We start from the raw sequence: 19,397 nt of genomic DNA, 5'->3' as shown, positions 1-19,397 counted from the left end.
AGAGACAATAGTCATATTTGAATTCAGAAGATGAGAGTATTCAGGTAAAACAAAGAGCTTGTCAATAAGTATGTCTGAAAACACAAAGGGTCAATTTGAAAGGTTTAAGGTCTCACCAGATGGCTGCTCCAATATAGTAAGACTGAAAATGATTGGTCTCAAGCGGATTTGAGAAAGAAGAATAACAAGGAATTACCCTTTTGGGTCAACAACATCGTGATACTATATCACGTTAATGAATTCACAAAGTATATAACCAAATCACGAAATTAACTAGTAGAGAAGACAATCAGAGCAAACTGGTTCAGGGAGAGAGTAAATTGCTTTAGACTTGGAGTTGCTGAAGAGCTCAAAGCATGATGGAATAATTATAGTGGAATTAAGAAGAAGGAACTACTCATATCAAATAAAGAGCTTGTCAAGAAGCACATTTGAAATCACAAAAGGTCTACTAACGATCTTTGAAGAATATATTATTATTGAAGAGACAATAGTTTAGGGAAAAATGTTCATTCTGAAGTCTATAATTAAAGCAGCTCCGAGTATAAGAGTTTGCTGGCAAGAATTCAGAGAGTCAAAGTATTGCTTTTATACAGAAAGAGTAAAGAAGGACCGTAGTCACTGGAGGTTATCAGAAAACATGAGGGAACAAACTCAAAACTGGAAGTGATTCATAACCTTGACATAGAAGAGGGAAAATAATGACACATTACCTTGCAAAAGGAGTCATTTAAGGTCTTAATTCAACAAAAGTATTTTGATCAGGGGGATGCGAGAAAATGGAATTCATGGGAACCCAAGTAAGCGTTGCTGATGAATCTTCTTGGTTAGCTACAATGGTGATACTCACTTGTTTAACTCTTTATAGAGGGTGGTAAATGAGTTATGGGAAACTTTGGTCACAAGCTACTTTCACCTTATGATCGCGTCAAATGACCATATGTGGGGATTACGACTCTTTGGTACTCTTGGTTCGTCATAACGCTCATCCTCGTAACACGCCGTTTCTATTTACTTATTATTGTAAAGCTAGGTTCTTTGTTTACATTGTAATCATATTCTCTTACTATGTATGTGTATATCGCTTAGTTGGATCAAATGTATGATCCTTTGGAGTGATTGGATTGCCAAGAAAGACAATGGCTAACCCAGATTATTCGTGTCATTGGGACGTAGAACATCGTTTTGTTCTATGTTGGATTACTATTCTCGTGACGAAGTTTCTTTCTTATCGCGCCATTTTCTTTTCGTCGCTCGGGAAAGCGAGAAATGTTCATACTGTACTTCTAAGTTCGAGTTCATATTGTGTTCTAGAAGGAACGCATAACTAAGTATTCTATGTTCTTGGAAATTTTGATTTCCCCATTCTAGCAACATGATTCAATGACTACTCAAAAAGAGATATCATTTCACCAACTCAAAAAGAGATATCATTTCAACAATTGGTACCAGACTCGTATACTTTATACTTTCATATTTCAGTACCCTTTTTCCATTTAAGAAAGTTACTTCTTTTATTCATGCATTCACAGTCTTTAGCCAAGAAAAGACATACTAACTCTTTCTTTAAGCATGCTACCAAATCAAGAAACATCAACTCTTTCTTTAAACTTGGTATTTTCATCTGTTCACTCAAATTAACTACATGAGTTATTTCTCCATTTCAAACTTTTAAACATCTTGACTTTCTTCTGAAAAAGAACAAGTTACCTTTTTCCTCTTTGAGCGCGATTGGTGGGAGTGCTAAGAGCATTTTCATCAATTAGACAGTCTAGTGGAACAAGGCTAGACCAAAGATTTTCAAAGAAGACTCTCGGGTTCAGAGCGAGAAAGAATGCTCTGATACCACTCTGTCACGACCGCATTTTCTAAGGATAGAAAACACGGTTGATCGCGACTAGGGGAGGATTAAAGAAGCGGGGAAGAAAGGGGAAAACACAACACAACTCGACCATAGCTCCAAACAAATGGGAAAAGCTCGAAATAAAATCAGAGTTTTGAACAAAATAGACTTGAGTCTTTTAAGATGCACAAAGGAAGCAAATGAACGCGATTCCATGTATGAAGACATGAACCTCCGAGAGTCAAAATCTGACTGAATTAAATGTCTTGTCTCAATAGCACTTCCTCTACCACTTCGCTGCTCAACCTGCACATTTAGAAATATATGCAGGGCTGAGTACAAAAAGTACTCAGTGAACACATTGCCGAAAATTACACATATACATTTGAAAATATTGTCAAGCCATCATCACAGTAACACTCGGGGTGTTGTTGAAAAGACCCGAGCTTACTAAAAATATCACATTGGGTTGCAACCCCTTTTTCCGGTACTTAGCCATATCTGATCACATTGTGCCGTCGAGATGGTGTTCTCGCACGGTCACCTGCTCTGACCAACATGTCAGAGGTAGCTTCTTGTGCCGGGAAGGTGGCCACCTTCCACGGTCACCTTCTCTGCCCAACATGTCAGAGGTATCATTGTGCCGGGAAGGTGGCCACCTTCCTCGGTCACCTGCTCTGCCCAACATGCAGAGGGAGCTTGTGTACACTAGTCCGAGCGGGGACACCACCCTCACTGGGACCCGAATTCGATTCACATATATCACCATTCATAATTCACTTGGCCGTAGCCAAACAGATAGGCATCATACAAAAACATTTATGGCAAGGACAACATCACTTGAAACAACAACGAACATAGGTTCGAGTTTTCATAAAATATCACCTCAAAATAATTTGCATTTTTATCCACATTAGTATGTAGGATAGGAAAGTTCACCTTGATCGCTTAGATTCCTTAACTTGAATCTTTCGTTCCGACTTTACTTGCGAAAGCACCCTTTTAAAAAAAAATCACAATATAATAATACACTAATTAGACTCAAGGGCAGAACTACTTAAATTAGAATGCATGCACCCTCATTAAAGTCTTTTATCTCGTTTCTCGATTTTCGCGTATTTTCAATTATTCGGCGGCCGCCCAAGGCGTCGCGTGTGACGCCGGTCGGTCGCTTTTGCCCAAAATTTCTCCGTTGGCTTCTCGCATTTTCCATCTTGATATCGAAATAAAATCCCCAAAATTATAAAAGTGCATAATTAAATTATCGCAACCATTTCCCCTCGAAAATATATTTATTCAGGATAAAATTATTCATCCTCCGAAATATTCTGGGATTAATTAAATAATTCTCAACAATTAAATTATCGGTCCAAGGATTAATTTAATTTGACCCAAGATAATTGTTATCTTAGCCCACCTTATTTCTCCAATTTATTTAGCGAGGCCCTAAAAGAAATAGCCCAATATACTTAATTATTTCCCCACCCTTATTTCTCCTCAATCAACTAACAAGGCCCAATTATTACTTAGGCCCAAAGATTTATTTAATTGGCTCACAACCAAATCACCCATCTTATATCTCCATTTAAAAATTTAAATGGCCCATCCTTATTTTTCCACCATTAAAAGAAAGGGAGCCCAACAAAATAAAAGGAGGCCCAAACACACTCCCTTCTCCACCATCGGTAATCCTCCCTTTCTCATTCCACATAACAAATTGTAAGAACCCCCAAATTGAAGAAAGCCCTCAAATCCGTCGATTTCCCCAAACAAAATTCTCTCCCCCGTCGACTACACACCGTCGCCGCTACTCCAAATTGCCGATTCCCGAAGACCAGATTTGCCACTGGAGTACCACGCCTCGCTGCTCCGTCCACTGCTCAAACACGACGTCCTTGCGTCGGTTTAATACCGTCGCTGCTTTCTCCCAAATCTCACTCCTCCGCCACCGCCGGAAGAGCTGCTGCTGTCGCCGCCGGGTCAGGCTGCTGCTGTCGCCGCCGCCGCTCCTCGTGCTGTTGGAGCAGTTTCCCGGCGCCACTCCAGCCTCGGCCTCCGCCTCCTCGCCGAACTCCCGGAAGGTAAGTTTAGGAGATTTTATTCTATTTCCTTTTTGTTTTATTTTCTAATATTTGATCTTTGATTTAAAGTTTTGGTGTTTCAAACTTGTATGTTTGTGAAGGTCGTGAAATTAGTGACGAATCGGGGTGTGTGGCTGCCACGACGGTGTGCCGAAACTCAGTATCCGGAATTCCGGCAGATTCGTATTCTTGAGATAAGTTGTTAACTTGTGCTTACTATAGGTGTAGAACTTGGTTTCTCTATTTTATGAACTCGATGAATTCAAACAATTGTCTTGCTACTAAAAACTTGATGGTGAAATCAGGTTGAACTTCTGTTTGTTGTTAATTTCAATTAGGCTGATTCTATTTTCAAATTATACATGCATGCTTGTACCTATACGAAGGAAAAGAAAGGCTTTAGTTTTACCTTGGGAATAAAGTGATGATGGATTGTTGGGTTGGACTCTATAATTATCTGCACTGCAATATCCCATCTCTTGCTCCTCCTAATCTCCCATTCGAAATATGTGTGTGTGAAGAGAAGTTTTGGGATGTTTGATGTTGATGGGTACTTGAAAGTGCAAAGACGTGGGGGGGGGGGTTATACTTGTTCCTTTGCAAGTTGCTATGCAAGTTGTGGGGAGAGATTTAGGGAGTAGGGAGAATATATATTAAATTGATTTATTGACTTGGTGACCAAGTTAGACTTGGGGACCAAGTTAGGAATTTTTTTTTAAGTAATTAATTGATTATTTATTTATTATTAAAGTAATTATTGAAGTATTTGCTCACTTGTTCATTTAATTTGGTGTAGGTATAATCGGTTCAAGTTCGTGGCTGTCTGCGTTGAAGTACCCGATTTTCTAAAACGCAGGATGTATAGATAAATTTTTGTTGGACTTTTATTGGATGTATCGGACATTAAGATTTTAAATTTTCGGGATCTTATTTATTTATGTTTATTATATTCATATAGGTGTAATATAATTACGTGTTCTATTCACTTATCTAACGTCAAAACAAACAACGACAATCTATCGTAGCTCGGATTTAATCGCATAAAAGTTACTTATATAGATAATCAAGCTAATAATATAGTTTATAATAATATCGGCTTAGCGGGTCGTTACAATATTTTTAGTTATTATTAGACTGATTAAAATCTAATGGAGTAATATTTTTTAATTACTATTCACAAATTATGAAGATTAATTAATAATTTAAAATTATTCTTGGTGTCAGTGCCAAATTCCTGATTCTGCCACTGATATAGATGACATTTGTGAAAATGTGTAGATAATCATGCACAATAACGTTACGGTATTAAAGCAGATCAATGATTCAGATGGTTTCTTATTTGTCGATTGTAGTTGTTTTATATACATTCAACTTTTCTATATATATATATGTATATGTATTTAGTCTACGATAATAAAGTTTTGCATGACAAATTAATGAAGGAGGAAAGTTGACGGAAAGCAAACTTCAACGGAATCTGCAAATTAATTAGATGGAATAAAGGGAAATTCCTTTATTCTCCAAAAGAAAATTTGGACAACCCCATCTTTGTTGTAAAATTGTCTAGTCCAGATGATAAAGTCGAGAAAGGGATCAATTTTTTTTTATATGCAAATTATTTTTAGCAATGTTTTGTTGCGTCAACATTCCACTCGAATGAAAATGCCTAATTTTGACATCCACATTTTAATTTCCGAAAAAAAATAAAGCAAATAAGATTTTTATATACATTCTGATCAAATGCCTTAGGATATATGGCATATTAAACATGAGAACATATCCTAAGGATGCTATTAGAAGATAAATTCTCTCAAAATAATAGCTTATTAAGATAGAGATCGAGTTCATTTAATCTATAAACTCCATATCTGATATCTTACATATATAGTCGAAATTAGGTTATGTACACAACAATAAAAATGGGCAAATAGCCAAAAAGACAAAGTTTGGTAAAATTCTAGTCTATTCCATAACTTTAAAAATGGCCAATTAAATCATAATTTTGACGAATTTCTGAATTGAACTTGACGTGAACATAATACATCAATATTCCAAAAGCTCAAAAAGCATGCTCGATTCCGGCATCCACATCATACGTTCCCCGCGTTCAATCATGCTCAATTCTCCCCAAATCCAATTCCTTAAGATAATTCAGAAAATCATCAAAGTTATGATTTAGTTGACTATTTTTTTAAAGTTACGGGATAGAGCGAAATTTGACCAATCATCGTAGGGTTTCTGGGCTATTTGCCAAAACAAAAAAGATAATGATTATTGAGTTAGGGACGGTGGAAAAAAGCAATGATCATGGATCTGAAGTATTTGTAAACGGGCTTTAAGAATATTTTCCCCGGCCCACTTCTAACTGTCACTGTCATTTCCAATCGTAATTAAGGTAGTGGAGATTAGATAATTAACGACTTAAAATATGACTTTTCAATAACTAATTAATGAAGGAAAAATAAATTGCACGTAATTCTGATAAGACAGGACAGCTAATTACAACTAATATTCGTGACCGATATCTTTTACGGATCGCAAGAGCAAAGTATCTTCATTGATATGAGAAAATAAATAAAACAATAATTATCATTTGGCAAATTAATTCAGGCCATAAAGCCACATATGACATAACATAACAAATTTTGAGACTAAAAAGCCCATGATATTTAAGGCCCAATTCTCATAAGGTCCAATTAAAAGCCAGACCAAAAAAGTCCAGCCCAATAGGCATATCATAAATACAGTAACATTTTTTTTCTATTTTTCAATTTTAAAGATGCTCACACACCCACGACTAGGGCCCCTACCCAAGTGTCCTAAAGAAAATAACCTTTAAATTTAGTGAAATGCTAACCATTAAAGTTCATATCACTTGACTAAATCAACTATTGATATTGTTTTCAACAACACAATAATAGCCTGTGGGATTGTGGTCTATTTGGTGGATTGTGAGTGTATATGAGTGGTCTATTTGGTGGATTGTGAGTATATGAATTAAGGGGAGTGGCGCGGATACAGAATATTGTTATAGTAGGGGTTATATATTTTAATTATGAGATAATAATTTTTTATATTTGTTTGTTTTGAAAGGGGCTTTTCACTCTAATTTACATAAAATACTAACAAAAACATAATGTTATATAACTAAAATAATTGGGGAAGGGCTCAAGCCCCTCCTTAGATACATGTGTGTCCGCCCATGTGTGAATTCTTGAAGATGAGTTGTCTCTTTAGAACATTAGCAATAGAGTAGCCTCACACGATTGTTCTCTTATAGCGTGAATATCGAGTCGGCTGCTCTATTCCTCATCGCGGTGCTGCAATTTTTTTATTGATTTTGTTTTATTTTACTTTTAATATTCTAGTTTTATTTATAAATACACTAATTATCGACATACCTCTTACAACTACTTTGCTTACAGTATTGCGGTGCTAAGATCATCAACATCAGTCTATTGAGAATTGAGATCTCCAGTTAATTAGTTTTAGCCACTAAACTTGAGCTACGTCATGCACACGAAGGAATTAAAGCAAATGAGTATTCAACATATATATAAATCATCTCTTAATTCTCTTCGCTCAGTTTAAATTCAGCATTCCACTTGTCACGAAGCCACCGCTGTAAAAATAAATCACACATTAATTTCGCGTTGAGTCAAAAGACACAATCAAGGAAAAACATTAGACAATTTAGGAAAATTGCTTACCAAATACCAAGTTTATTACCACGTGTCGGAAGACAGAAGGTGATGTAAAATTAGGGTTTTTTTTGTTTTTACTCTCAGTTAGCTTATTAGTACTTTTCTACATAACTATATTGAATAAAATGATTCTAGTACTGTTAATGATAAAGATACAAACAAAGTATGGTGCCTCATAGTAGATAAAAAAAACCCCAAATTTATACACTATATATGTATAGATCTTGTATAATCTATGCGTTTGATAGCACCCAATACTCTAGAAAAGGGTACGGTTTTGGTCAAAGTCTGGTGTTTGATACCAAATGTAAATTTTTTAGTCGGCCCATGTAAATAAGTAAGGCCCGGTCAAGCCCATGAATCTATACTAACATATGGCAAATAACTTTTCGGAGGCAAAGTGGCCGATAATATTCTAGCCTTGGATAACGTGTCTAGAAAAAGATTGACATTTCCAATGCTACCCTCCTTTCATTTCAATCCTTCTTCTTCCACAACATAAGCCACTCAAACTCCATCGAGGACGGCGGGTAATCGGCGGAAAAACCATAGAAGCTGGCGAGGATTTTCCGGCGCCGTGTGTGGGAACCAAGAATTATCCATCCCCATCCAATTGCAGATCCATAATCATTTTGCAGGTTGGTTAATTTGAACTTGAAAAAAACAAAGAAGGAAAGAAGTAAAAACTTACCGAGAAATGCAGCAGAATGGAAAAATTGGAAGAAGAAATGAGTAGGTGACTGATATTAGAAGAAAAGAAGAGAGATAATAGTGTAGCTCTTCAAATTTCAGATTTCCCGCAAAATCTCTATGAGAAACGCAGGAAATGAAAGGGGGGAAAATAGATTTCAGTGATTTCTAAAATATTTTAGGGCTGCAAAGAGGAATCGACGTATAAATAAAATTCAATATTGAGGATAAAAATGTCAGATTATAATTTATGTCAACACTTCCACCAATGTATCAAACATCTGTTTCTTAATCGTGGCCCATACATATACTACTACCCAACAAACATAAGAAAATGGGTACTCAGTAATCATATTCTCGGTCAAACTCTTCAGAATATTGTAATGGGCTTTATTCATATGATTATTATCAAACACACCCTTAAGTGTATTGCTATACATACAAAAATTAATAATTTCAAGGTCAAAATTTCAGAGAAATCTTGAATTTTGATAAAATTTCAGTTTGTCCCACAACCTTAATAGTCGTCAGTAAAAATCATGAATTTTAAAATTTTTGTCACTCTTCCCGCATGGTCTAATATTTGGGTGAAATTTGTATCTAATTTGGCATCAGAAAAGGTCTACGAGGAGTAGATCGCTTGAGGAATTTTATCATTTTTCTCAACACACTTAGCAAATAAATATATGTGCATCAAATCATCAACATATTACAAAAATATAATATGAATATTTCGTCATGAAAAAATATGTTCAAATCCGTGGTTTTATGGATGATTTTTATAGTTGCAAGATGGACAAAAATTTGATTAAAGTTCATTATTTTTCTGGCAATTTACCTTAATTTTAATTGATATAGTAAATAAATAAATAAATAAATAGTTTGCATAAAGACAAATCATATACAAAATGTGTTTGATTATTCAGTCAAGATCATGGAGCAAATTTATTTTGGTTACTAGATCTCATCCCCGCTTAATTGGCTTTTAGGAACCCATTGTAAGATAATGAAAATGGTTAATGGCAAACAAGACTAATATATTAAGACTAAGAGAAGGCTCATATTATCTATGAACTTAATTACACCAGTTATCATTCATAATCAATGTGAGATATTAGAGTTCATAACAAAAGCCCTATTGCAGCCTATAATACATTACATTATACTTGCATAAGTATTCATATACATATGCATTATTCCACGTGAAAAAAAAATCATGTATAGTCGTCAAATTCTGTCACACAATGTAGTTCATAATTCAGATTCAAAAGAAAGTTCCTAACAAAGCAATGAAACACGAGTTTTAGATTTTAGGCATGGCTCTTTAGGTCAAAAAGTTCTAACATCTTTAGTAGTAGTTGCCTATTAATTTTCATTTATAACTGACAAACTATTGTACTGTAGTACTCCATATAAATAGAGTGTACTCCATTTTGTACACCCCACAGCTCAGATCTACTCCTCTTCAAAATATAAAATAAATGAAATGAAATGAAATAGTAAAAAAAAATCACCCCCAAAGCGACAAGTCGTGCACCATAAACAATAAAATCGATCGAGGGCCATCCACAATATGTACATGATATAGACATTACAAGCACAAAATGATATAGAAACTAATAAAACAAAATACCATATAATTTCATATTTAAATTATATATCTAGTACATACCCTGCCTGCAAAGAGATAAATACTCTTGTAATGTACAACAATCTGAAAATGCAAAATTTCTTACCCTTTTCTGCTGCAATTGATTGATCGATTTCCATACATAATCTTGGCAAAGCGAGCAGTCAATTGCAAGTTACAACTTAGCTTCATTGCATGTTCAACCTTAAACTAATCTTAAACACCCTTTTAATTTCCTAACTATTTCAGTCTCGTGTCTCATTTTATACAGAGATTTAAATCACCACCAATTTGTTTTTATTTAGCATATGGTATATTTCAAGATACATGCACCCACACTCCCAATTCTTGATTTATTCATCAGATTCAATTCCAAAGAGTTTGCTACCTTAAAATGAAACATTAATATGCAACGGGCTTCCATGGTCCACCTATCTAAAACTATATTAAATGAATCACTTTTACCCATACCATACACCAACACCAACACTAATCAATCCATGGAATCATATCATTATAGTTTTGAAATTATAAAAAGGTAAGAATTACAGTTGGCTTTATTATGTAGATGACAAAATACAGCAGTTTCAATTCTAGAAGGATCCAAGCTAAATCTGAATGATCAGCAATGTCAGAAAATACAAGTACCTAAATATTCTATATATATTTATTTCTTCATCTTTATGAATATATATTTCCTCACATGATTCAATATATAGTATCCACATCCATTCATATACATATCACAATTTAAGTGTTCTACTTATATATAGTTTTATATGTAATGCATACATATATTTTGATTGATCTTCCTATGATTTTATAGTCTCCAAAACGATCATTGGTTCCTAATTTGATAGTCGATCAATACTTAGAAGAATTTCAAAACCTTAAATTCATTCATGTGCACTAGTTAATCTATACATGATCCAAATTTCAAAAATTGAAGAAATCTTGTGCATAAATTAAGGGCAAAATTAGGGTTTTATATCAATTTTAAGGTCGAACAGACAATGAAGCAAAGGCTAACTGCAAAATTAAGGCGACGGCTGACTTGACAAGAATAATACAGAAATCGCTTACATGTTTCACGACATCAATACACGCCATGATCGTTCAATCACCTCAAACTTTCAACCGATCATCTGAGAAAACCCCTAATTCAAATATGACAAGTACAAACCTTAGATAAATTACAATTCGAAAAAAAGAAGAAGTCAAAACTGAGAAAATTAAGGAAGTTACAAACCTTGTCTAAGATAAGATGTGTGTGTTAGTGAGAGAGAAAGTCATGGATTCATGTGTTGATGAGTTGAATTTATAGGCACACAAATAAAGCTCCAAAGATATTTGGGTTGTGTGGAAATAATCTAATGGTTAAAATCAATAAAATGTTTGACCGGCCGGTGAAGATTGTGCACAAGTGCATTTGTAAATTCACAATATTTTCACCAACCCATTCATTTCTACCTCTAAATCTATTACATTTTCAAACTAAATAATAGTATATGTTTCATTTTCATATGTGCGGCGCACTTCTTTAACCTAAGCATTAATTTAATCAAGGTTAAAGATTTTATAATTTCTAAAAAAAGTCTGACTATTTATTGAGGTAGTACGCATTCTTCTTTATAAGCAATATTTAGGTACAAATATCCCCCCACCAAACATATTTATTGAGGTAGTGACTTGTTGGTTATTTACAGGTGTGATATTTATGAGATAGTTTTGCATATTTAATTCGAGTAAATGACGTTGTATGTGATAAATGATGCTACTCTGTTATACTCCCTCCTTCCCCGGAGTCGCTCTTTGACCGAACACGAGTTTTAAGAAATGTAGAGAAAAATTGGTTGAAAAAGTTAGTGGAATGTGAGACCCACATTTTTATATTGGTTTTATAATAAAATGTGAGTGGAGTGAGTTAGTGGAATGTGAGGCCTACTACCATTTATGGTAAAATGAAGAGTGACTCTTAATGGGGGACGGCCCTAAATGGAAATTAGCGACTCTTATTCGGGAACGGAGGGAGTATTCAACAAGTATCCTTATATGTACATACTAGAAAAAAGGGCCGGAATTATAATAGGTTCCAAAACTAAAATATTTTACTATAAGTTCATCTACAACATAAATCGATCTAATAATAAGTCTCTTTTATTCAAAATTTCCCCATATTTCTTGTAAATGATATTGATATATAGCTACTTAGTTTGGTTAGTTAAGTCTTTCATTTTGATTTTTAAAAAATGGTTTCTCAAAGAATATATTTATTGATTACAATGAAGTCTCTTTCAATTTAAAGCATGGAACCTGGGATTTTTTGAACCCCAATTTTAAATGAGCATGAAGAATAACGTATAAACTTTACAAGTATATAGAAAACCTTGTCAGATCATGGCATCATTTTAAAATTTATTCATGGACTTATTTTTGAAAAAAAAATTACCATGTACTAACAAAGAATATATATAATTCTTTTCTATATAACCTTTTGCAGTATTTAAAGCGAGGCCAATAGAAGATAACTCAACCTTTCCAACTTAAAATGAACTAACAATGATATAGTGTTAATCGGAGTTGATAAAAGAGATCGTTTGCTCCTATTTTCGGATGCAGAAGTGACTAGTGAGACGTATATAGTCAGGGGCGGAGCTAGCATATCGATAGGAGGGACGTATGGCCCTACATATTAATTTCCCCATATACATATATATAACTCATTGTAAAATTTATTTATTTTTATTTATGCACGCTCCTCTTCTTGAATTCTCAAAATCTTCTTAATAAATACTCTCTCGGTCCCGCACTACTCGCACATTTCCGTTTGGGCACAGAGATTAAGGACTGAGTGATAGACAAAGTCAACAATTACGGCTGTAGCTATAAATTGTTACTAAAAATGGAAAGAGTGCAAATAACTTGGGACGCCCATAAAGGAAATAAGTGCAAGTTGTGCGGGACGGAGGGAGTATATTTTTCACCTTGAAATAATTTCTTAGCTCCGCCTCGTATATAGTTGCATAAGGCGTTGGTGTCCATGCAAAATCCTTGGCAAATTATCAGTCATTGCTTGCCATACCTTAGATTCGAAGGCTGCTCGACCTTGAAATATGTTCGAAAAATTGGGGGATACATATAACTATTTAAATCATTATAAACTATTTTTGAAGAAAAAAGTTAATGAAGTCATGTACATACATTTTATTAATTTGAGAGAAAATACGAGGAATTTTAATTAACAATAATTAAATAATGTCAACGTTTAAATCTTGGGTAGGTGAAAATTGAACTCGACTCAAAAAAAGGAGAAGCTAAAAGATAAATCAGTTTTTGTGTGACAATAATCATAATCGGAAAATTAATAGATTAAAAATCCAAGTATAAAAAAATAGAAGAGAAAAATAATTAAGTTAAATTAGGGTTTTAAGGTAACATTGAAGACGTTCAAGGTCGAACAGACAATGAAGCAAAGGAAAATTAGAAGCAAGACTGCTAACTTGACAAAGCATAGCATGGAAACCGCTCACCGCATTTCATTTCCCGACGGCGGCCTCCTCCGATGTGGATTTCTATTTTCAGCCATTCGATCGCGAAGTAATCAGCGATGTTTGGAGAGACTAATTTGATGAAAATGAGAGGTAGAAATGGGAATGTAGAGAGAGGCTGAGGTTTGAGACTGAATTCCATATTGCTGGACTATCAACCAGAATTTAAAGGCAATTTTTGAAATTATAAAATTGTATAATATAAAGTTCTTAAACAGTTGGCTCGTGAGAGCAGAAAAAGTTTGACTGACTGGTGAGATTTCAAAATGGCTTCTAAATCTCCACCTTCCACAAATAATTTCAGTCCCATTTTTTAAAAAAATAGCATATGATAATTAATTAAATATTCGGTTTGATTGATTTTATGTCATAGTATGCATTTATCATTAGATTATTTCAAATTAATCTTTTTTATTCGGAACACCGCGACCAATCACTACATTTTGGAGTAACATGATCATGGTCCATGCTTGCCAAATTAAATTGGAAGGACTAATTCATTTTAAAATTTTAAAGCTCTTACTAAACTAAATAAGAACTATATGCTTCTTTTATAGATTTAATCTATGTTTAGGCTTGTTTCTATCTTTTGTTGTGTTGTTGAGTCTTGATGTGGAGTAATTTGATAACGGTCTTGTGTAATTATTTTTTGTTTTTGGCTCGCCAAATTTTCTAATTGGGTAATTGGAAGAAAAAGAACATACTTATATCAAAATATCAACAATTGAGGTGAAAGATGTTTGGTAAGAATAATACTTCACCATCTTCAAATGAAACTTAATCCAATCTAAGAATAATACTCACAACTCTATCTCATATTCATATCATCTCTTTTAATATTCGTGGCCTTTATCATTTATTCATTATTTATTTCATACAATTTTCAATTATATATACATTTATGTAGTATCATTTATACTTTTAAATTAAATTCAGTTCCCAATTAAATTCAATTTCTAATTATATTCACAAGCATATTAAATTTAATTAAAATTTTTATTTTTATGTGAATTGATTTAAATTATGCTTAAATGGAATAAAAAGGAACAAAAATATTAAAAAATGAGAAAGTGAAAATAAACGAAACAATAAAATGAAAAAAAATCAATAAGGAACATAAAATATAAAAGAAATATTAATTAGCACTGCATATAGAACTCAAGTTGGACAAGGGACGAGACGACTCTCACATGTGAGCTTGCTCGTTCCTCCACCTCTCCGCAACGCAGCTCACAGCCGTCTCTTGTCGCATCCCTTTTTGGAACAAGTCAATCCATCTCATGTGTTGCTAATACTCTTAGAAAGAATTAGATAATTGCCAAGGAAATTATTTAATATTTAAATTATAGCTAGGGATAACCACGTCTTTAAAAGACAATGAATTTAAATCCATCAATGATCTATTAAGGGAAATTTGTTGAATGTCGTTTTGTTATGAATTGGCAACTACATTTATTTGGCTCATTGACTATAACAAACAGCTATAGCTAGAGTGGGCACCATACATAATTTTATCATACATTTATTGTATCGAACCATAAAATGGCTTTCAATTGAAATTTTAAGGTAGATCTCTGTATCAGTTATGTATATACCCCATACATATATATAATGTAATGATTTATTGTGAACTGGTATATATTTAGATAAATTGCTATAATTTAACGTAACTATGATATTCTATATATATTGGCTGAAGAAATGTATAGAGGTAATGGTCTAGTATGAATTGTGAAAGAAAAAGGCATTGGAAAATAACTAAGCTTTATTTAAAATTCATTAATTTTAACCATTTTCAACTTTTCTTAATCCAGCCATAAAATAGTTAACCAAATAACAACATAAAATGCATTTTATGTTGAATTATTTTTAATTATAATCTAGTCAATCAAATAATAACAATAATTCCAATACGGGGTATTAATTAAATACAATCTGATTTTAACTTGTCTATCTTATTAGTATTATTTTAACTACGCGTAACCGAACCAAACATCACCTAATTAATGGTGTTTTACCATTTTCATCTTCACTGAATATCACCTAATTAATAGTGTTTCACCATTTACATTTTTAATATGTAATGTTCATGGATACAACGGAAATCATATAATTGCGTGAATGTACCTGCAAACATTAACATGTTATATATAAGTACATTGATGTGACTATATCATAAAAAATGCAGGTACTAGCTATATATTTTGGCATCTATATGAAATGTATTAAACGTACATGTTGTGACAAAAAAATTTCCTTCCAAATCCTAAATTTAGTATTAATGTTCATATATTTTTGTGTACTAGTACTATACTTACTACTATTTACTAACCAATTGTGAAAGAATGAATAAGATGTGATTTTAAAACTATTTGTGGGGTTTATGTCTTAGGATCTTAATTACTAGAAGTTAGAACCTTGAATTTGAGCGTCATTTTTTTTTCTTATCTTCACAAACAACAATGTAGCTAAATTAATGACACACACCCTTGGTTGCGTTAGTGTGCTAACTATTTTACAGTAATAACTAATAACTTTCGATTCTGTGTATTAGAATTATCAACACAAAGACATAATTATTTCAATACAACATGTAAATTTAAATATCAACACAAAGATATAAGTTTATCAACAAAAGAAGATTGATAAATTTATGTCTTTGTATTGATATTTTTAACATACAAAATTGATATTTAATTATTAGTTATTACTGTAAAAAGTTAGTATTTGATCACACACCCTTATATATATAAGGAATTAATTATCTTTGGGGAGGAATAACTATGTGACTGTTTAGAGATTCAATCGCCACAAAAAAGTTAAATATACCAATCAATTTGTAAAATCAAACTTATAAACTTTATTTCTAGATTTATGTTTAATTAAAATTTAAATAAAGGGAATGTGGTATGGGCATGGGCATATTGGTACTATAATTAATAGGACGGACTTGATTTATTAGTAAAGAGTAAATTATATTGAATGTGGGACCATTGAACTTAGTGACCAGTGATAGTTATTAATAAGCATAATTTGCATAATATGGGAGAGGGAGAAGCCAAGTAGCCAACTACCCTAAAATTTGCCTACCAAACCATTTTAATGCCAAATTTCACCAACCACCATATGGAGCCAAATCAATGCCAACTTATTTCTTTTTGCATTTTTGTGAGACGAATGTTCAAATGATTAAGATCTCAGTCTATGATATACGGTTTCACTTTGATTTGACATGATTTGAAAAAAATTGAAAAAAAAATCGGTAAGAAAAGTTATTAGAATATTAATCTCACTTTTATTTACTTCTTCCGTTCCAAATCAATTAACCATTTCTTATTGACAAGAGATTTTAAAAATGATATTTAATGTGTTAAAGAGAAGAGAAAATATGAGATAGAAATAACTTGATAAGCAAAAAATAATAAAACACAGGAGAAATTAAAAGAATTGATTTTGCCTTTAAAAATGGCTCGTTTAATTTTGGACATCAGAAATATATGTATTGATTAACTTAGAACAGGATATGTTTATTATATAGTTAAGTGTGATTCACTAAAAAAAATTATATTTTAAAGACACAAAAATTAAGATGTTATTACTAGCATTTGGAATTTTTTTAAAATAATCATATTAAGAACTCACAAGAAAGCGTCCCTAAATTGAGGACAAATTATAATAATCTTTTACATTTTAAGGACGTTTCTATTTGTGTTCCCTAATTTTAGTTGGGACAATAATAATAATAATAATAATAATAATAATAATAATAATAATAATAATAATAATAATAATAATAATAATAATAATAATACTTTATGAAGCGTTGGTGGTATACTTAGATACACTAATTAGCGTATTTAAGAGTATTAAAAAGTGTTCTTAGCCTTTTTTTGTCGTAGTGTCAGTAAGCAAAATCCAATTATGAAAAATAAAATAAACAAGTACGATAAGATATTTTTATTGTGGACATTTGGTTAAATAAGATATTTTATGACAAGCATATAAAAACCCCATAGATAATAAGATACGACATGACTCAATAATTGATGACTTACTCCAGGAAAATTGAGTTTATTAGAATTAGATTGAGTTGGGGTCTTTATATAATTTAATTTATAATGGAGTATTATAATAAAAGTATAAAAGTCATTAACTTAAAAGAAATAGTATTGTGGAGTAGTACATATTTTGGCATCTTTATTGGTGGTGGACCCTTTCTTTCTGTCGTGCAGATTCGACAATGAGATTAATAATAAACATAAACCATGTTAAATGGTGGGCGGAGTCTTATATTCTTTTGTGCTGTAAAATAAGTAAAATAAAATCGTATTGCACGTTTCAATTAATTTAATTAAAGTTAAGTTTCAATAAGTGAAATATTTCAACATATGTGGAATGTTTATGAATTATTAATAGGAATGTTCCTTAAGTGAAAGACGGAATCCTACATCGAATATTGGTTTCACACTAGTAAAAATGATTTTAAAAAAACATAGTAAAGTAGTACTCCCTCCGTCCCGGGCTACTCGCTCATTTCCTTTTCGGCTCGGAGATTAAGGAATGAGTGTATAGGAAAGTCAAAAATGACGGCTGTAGGTGAAATTTTTTACTAAAAATGGAAAGAGTGCAAGTAACTTGGGACGCCCAAAAAGGAAATAAGTGCGAGTAGTGCGGGACGGAAGGAGTAGTATATAATACTACTTCTGAAATATAAATAAAATTTGTCTACTTAAGAATGACGGTGTGCTTCCTCTGTTGGCGAACGCTCCTTTTCCCAAGTTTAATAAGAAGTTGTAAAACTCCATATTTTACAACATCTCTTAGCTTGGTCATCTGAAATATTAAGAATGTCAATCTGAAATATTAATAATAAACTTACACTGCCATGTTTAAAGTTGAATTTGGGGATTGAAAAAAAAAAATTATTTAACCCATTTGTTTGTGGATTGAACCCCTCCTTGACAAGACCAATGACCGAAGATTTATCAGACATTAGAATTATGGGCATTATGGGTAGACGCAGAAATACATTTTTAAATTTTATTTAAAACCAAATTTTCAGGTAACTTAAATTATTAATAGAGACTTTCATATAATAAATAGATGAATATATTTTATAACTTTATAATAAAAAAAATTTAAAGCTGGATTGGTTAGGGGCTAAAACCCCTCCTCCTTTACATGTAGGTCCTCCCATGTGTTAGATGATGGATCAAGTGATTTGATCATGTTCTTTGTAGATTTATCTTTTGAGCTAGGTGGTGAATTGTTACTATTTTGTGTGTTGATGGATTGTTGAGGTGTGTCGGTGAATTATTACAAGTACAATGCCGAATCAAACAGAAAAAGCATGAGTCCAAATGAAAACAATCAACTGATATCATTGTCCTGCTTTGTGGAGTACGCGATCCTACCTCCGTTTCCACGTTAATAGTCGATATTTGACTCGGCACGAATTTTTAAAAATGTAAAATAAAGTGCGTTGAAAAAGTTAGTGGAGTAAGGGGTTCCATTTCATATATTAGTTTTATAATAAAATGTGGGTGGAATGAGTTAGTAGAATGTGAGTTATACTTACCATTTATAATAAAAGTGAAAGTGAACTATTATTGTGGGACAAGCTAAAATGACAAAAATGGACTGTTATTATGGGACGGATGTAGTAAGTATTAAAAATATAATTATGAATAAGTATTAAAAATATAATTATAAAACGGGATTGGCACCAACTTTGTGAAATAAGTGGGGTTATATCCTAGCCACGTCCATCAATTTTTTTGCTTTGGGCATCCGCAACGCGTCTCTTAGAGCATCCACTACGCGTCCCGCGCGCGGCTCGCGTTCCGTCCCGGAGGGACGGTTCCGCCGCGGGACGCGTTGCAACCCTCGTCCCGTCCCGTA

At 32.8% G+C, this 19,397-nt stretch overlaps 2 long non-coding RNA genes across 2 annotated transcripts; one reads left to right on the top strand and one right to left on the bottom strand.

Annotated features, from left to right (window-relative positions):
* Positions 1–2,836: 2,836 nt before the first annotated feature.
* LOC121791288 lies at positions 2,837–4,873 on the top strand. Its single transcript, XR_006048506.1, has 2 exons — positions 2,837–3,924; positions 4,026–4,873. It is a non-coding gene; the product is annotated as an uncharacterized LOC121791288 (long non-coding RNA).
* Positions 4,874–9,928: 5,055 nt separating this feature from the next.
* On the bottom strand, positions 9,929–11,546 carry LOC121791287. Its single transcript, XR_006048505.1, has 2 exons — positions 11,198–11,546; positions 9,929–11,105 (listed from the first exon to the last, which is right to left on the bottom strand). It is a non-coding gene; the product is annotated as an uncharacterized LOC121791287 (long non-coding RNA).
* Between the last annotated feature and the right edge of the window lie 7,851 nt (positions 11,547–19,397).

Source organism: Salvia splendens, unplaced genomic scaffold (genome assembly GCF_004379255.2).
Source record: "Salvia splendens isolate huo1 unplaced genomic scaffold, SspV2 ctg768, whole genome shotgun sequence".
NCBI classification, from domain to species: Eukaryota; Viridiplantae; Streptophyta; class Magnoliopsida; order Lamiales; family Lamiaceae; genus Salvia; species Salvia splendens.
Note: the sequence above shows the minus strand (reverse complement) of the source record. Positions and strands in the feature narration are given on the sequence as shown.